The following is a 4,528-nucleotide window of genomic DNA, read 5'->3' on the forward strand; positions in this document are numbered from 1 at the left end:
GGGAAAGGGGGGAAAGGGGAGGGAGAAAAAAAAGGGGAAATATATATTTTGGAGGAAGGGAAACTCTATGAAGTCTTTTAAAACTTTACATACAGGCAGTGCCAAGAATCTTAAGAGCCTCCAGGCAGGGGAAGGCTGCAGAGGGTTGCCACAGGGCTGTCCCGAAAGCCCCCCACCCCAGGCAGGATGACGGGATGCTCCGTGGAGGAGCAGGCGGGTGCTGAGAACTGGCACATGAACCCGGCCGCAGGTTTGCTCTCAGAGCAAGCAGGGGGGCTGCCGGCTGGACCGCTGCCAGGCCGAGCCCGAGAGCGCTTCACCGCTTCTTTAGGAAAGGTTAAAACACGCCGGGTTTTATGGAGTGCGATGAAGCGCCAGGCTGGGGTCAGGAAGGGGCCTGAGGTCGGTGCCTCTGGGGTTTTTAGGACTGAGACGGCTAAAAGCAAAGCTTAGGAGTACAGTCATGATATAGTCTTACAGAGGGTTCGAGGTGGAATTCAGAGCTCTCAGTACACACACAGCACTCCCAGAAATACCTCAGGTAATGGTCACCATGCAAAAGTCACCAACCACTGTTGTCACACAGCCTGAACATCTGTCACATCTCCTGTGTCACAGGCATTTGTTGAGTCCTCTCTGACAATCTCTGTTCATTCCCTCACCACATTAGGTACACTACACCCTCTGCACATCAGAGGTCAGGTTGCAGCATTACACTACACCACAAAGGAGGGAAACTATTGTATATGGGCTTAGATTATTTCAGACATTATGCAAAATAATCCTTATATCGTGCACTCAATCTTTTGCTTAGAGTAAGCAAATCTCCGGTTCACGTATCTCAGCCCAGCTCCCCGAATGTCAATACTACCATCCCAATTTATGCCAGCTGAAGGTCTGGCCCCACACACCCTTCTTAATCTAATTAGAGCCCATTTCTGCTGACACAGCAATACCTACAGCAATCTCCACCTTCACCTACTCTTTGTATAAGATTTTTCCCCCTACAAGTGCACAGGTGGGAAAGACTCCTTCAACACAGCAACCAGGGCTTTATCCAGAGGAGTCTGTGGAGTTTAAACGCACAAGAAATCAACAGTGTTTTACTATAATCACTCTTCAAGTAATTTAAAATCAGAATTACCCATGTGGTTTCTCTAAATCAAAAGTGATCTGCAACCTACAAATCTGAATTCAAAACACGTCCGTGTGAAACATTCAAAATACAAAGTGCAGTTACAGCTCAGTCCTTGGTGGACGCTAGTCGCTACTGTAAAATTATCACATGCATTATTTTAAAAGAAGTGAAGGGTACAATAAGAACAGGGGTCAAAGCACTTCCAGACTTGCCAAGGGTTAAGTCTTACCAATGGAGTAAAATGTCTAAGCTTTAATGGAAAACTATAAATGCAAATATATATAAAATGAACCATAAAGTAGGCTTCTTATGGAAATTCACATCTCATAACAAGAACAGTAAAAATATTTCATAACATGTCAAACCCACCATATATGTACATTCATGCTTTCCTCACTCCTGGCACTATAACCACAGAAAAAGGTAACTTAACGGCACCGGTAACAGGAGTTTTCTAATCTTGGGCTATGGAATCTATATCTCAAGAACTCGGTTAAACCTGCAGTCCCAGCCAATAAATGTAAACAACAGGAAAGGCAGAAAGACAGCATCAGAGGGCTCAAACCAGCAAGATCCCAACCCAGCAGCCCTTAGTCTTAGCCATCCTTTAAAAACACACCAGACGCATCACTGCAAATCAAGCCGCCATGTGTTTTGTTTCCTAAAACAACATCTTGCTTTACTCTGCTGTGGAAGAAATTTAGTCCTCATTCCTCTTTAATAATCATAATGTACGGAGCTACATTACCAGTGAAGTTTTAATTTCAGAAACATTCTGACATTTACAAAGAACATATTCCAGCCCTGGTTTCACACTCGGTTTTTCTTCCATTATCACTGTTATTACTGGTATTAGTATCACTGTAGAGGTGATTAAAAGGTCCTGGACATCTTATTAAAACAGTCTAGATCTACTCACCTCTTCAGCATCAATATACATTCTGTTATTTTACAAACAGCAATAATCTTTCTGGAAATTAAATTTGAAGTATTGCCTATTCCTCTCTTCCTTCTGAAATCAAGGTACTTTTGCTGCTAAAGTTGTATGTAAAAATTATTCGGAATATTTGAAGCAGAGGCAAAAAATATTTACTACTTAATGCTGAACGCTCCCCTGATCTGCTCATAAAATGTGAAAGTAATAAAAGAGCAGTAACAAGCCAAATCTTCAAAATTCTCAGGGAAGTCAAGGAGAGGGGTCCCTCATGGAAGTCAACAGCATTAGTCCCTACATCTATTTTCAGGTGATCGTTTGCTGAAGCGCAGGCACACGAGGCTTATGATTTTACAGAAAGGGCTGTTTTAGCTGCAATTTTGGAAAATGTGTTTTTGTTTACCGAGATAGCCCAGCAGTTTAACTGTGTATGTTTGTGCATCAGACCTCTTTTCCATATTCTTCACTAAATAGAAATTCAAAAGACTCTTAGGTGCAGATTAACTGCTTTCAAAAATCAATTCTAGGCTGGCATAGAAGTTAACCAGTCTGACCTCGTGATTACAGACTAAACACTTCCTTAGGAAACAAAGTGGAGGAATATTTAATGTTTCGATGATTATTTGAGATAGTACCACTACCTATAAAAATGAGAAACAATGGCAATATTTAAGGAAGTTTATCTATGGATAACTGTATGAGGCATTAAAATAGCACTCATTCAGGGGCTTGAGATATTGTGGTATTAGAATACATTAACAAAAGGCAGTATCCAGTATACAACTCATCCAAACTGTAACAATCACTTTGAATTTCATGTAGCATTGCAAAAAAAGAGAATCATATAACCTAGTTCCTACCTGATTACTCCCATTTTTTTTACCTCTGGAACCTTAACATCAAGATACACGACAGCCAAGAAAGCAGTAGTAAGATACCTACTTGTTCTAATGTCTAAAGAGCATCTTCCAAACTACCTCATGAATGATGCAAAACAGTTACCAAATATACTTCTTCAGTTCCATATTCCTGAGAACAGAGTGCAAGTACTAATGTGCCTTGCAACAGCATTTTTTTCATTCTTACTTGTGTCAATAGCAGTGTAACCCCAGAGCTTTCAAATAAACGTTTGCATTAGTTTGAGCATATAAATGTGCTACCCGGTAATTAAATCCGGTTTGTATTTTTAAAGTGCACACTGAGCGATATTCCGCAAAGAGCCAAACCGCATTGTATTTGTATTCACCATCTCTCAGTTCTGGGAAATCCATAAATTCATTTGTCAAAGGTAAAAATACTGACGCAAAATTCCTTCTAAATCTTTTGAAATGGTGTGTTCAAACTCTTGACATAGCGTTTTGCTCTAAACAAATTTCTAGACAACCCTGTGATTTTCCATCTCTGAAAATATACTGTTTCCCCTCCATGAAACTAGAACAGAGGGTCTGAGAGAAAGGAAATTATTAAGCATTCTAGTGGGTTTTTTCCAACAAAAACTAAGATAGAGGTCAATGAATAAGTATGTGCAGGCTGGAACTTAAATCCTCTGGGGTGACTGTAGGCTAATTAATAATTAATGCCAGAGACATGGTGTTTGAAATGCAGATGTGATAACTGGAGGCCTGGCAAAGCTGTTCAGAGGAAGCAGATTTGGATGCTATAGGGAATAGGCACTCCCTTGCCGGCTGGCTCTGAAAGCAGACCTGGGTGCAAAGCAGGGCCTATGGTTTAGATTATATTCCCCTCAGCTGTTAATTACCTGAACCTACTTTGAAGTTTTTCTCTTTTTATCCTCTGCATGAAAAGAGATTGGTTCAGCCAAGGGACTTGAAAAAATGATCAAATACATGGAGTAGAGGAGGGGAATAGAACTTCAGATATAAAAAAGATAAGGAAGAAAAACACTCAGGGAAACATACAGGAACATATTAGGAAGTGCAGGAGTGTGGCTCCATGTTTCAAGCGAGTTGCGCCGCTCTAAGTTATTTCAGCCATTAAGTAAACCCCTGCGTGTTTTATGAATAGATTTGTTAAAAGGAATCTCTCACTATATGTATATAGTTTACATTAATTATTTGATGAAAGTACCATAGGTGATTTCCTATGCTATTTTTAATTCAATAAAGTCATTTAAACCTCCTTATGTTTGGGGCTATTTAATGAGGTGTGCAACATTAACAGAATCACCAATGAGCTGTTACTACAAGTATTAAGATTTTTGCAAAAATCACTCATTTTCCTGAAGGAGATAGACGGGCACAGCTTGGGTTCCTCACTGCCACCGAAAGGGGAGGGGGGGGCAGGTGCCCTCCAGCATCTCACCTCCTTTAGCCTCCGGGGGGGACCCGAGGGTGAACGAGCCATTTTCACAGCAAGCGGGGTGACACGCCGGGTCCCGGTGCGGGCAGGGATAGGGAGCGGAGAGGGCTCCCCGGGGACGTGGCGGGCTCCCGGGG

The sequence above is a fragment of the Charadrius vociferus genome, unplaced genomic scaffold (assembly GCF_000708025.1).
Source record: "Charadrius vociferus isolate BGI_N301 unplaced genomic scaffold, ASM70802v2 scaffold472, whole genome shotgun sequence".
In the NCBI taxonomy this organism is placed as follows: domain Eukaryota; kingdom Metazoa; phylum Chordata; class Aves; order Charadriiformes; family Charadriidae; genus Charadrius; species Charadrius vociferus.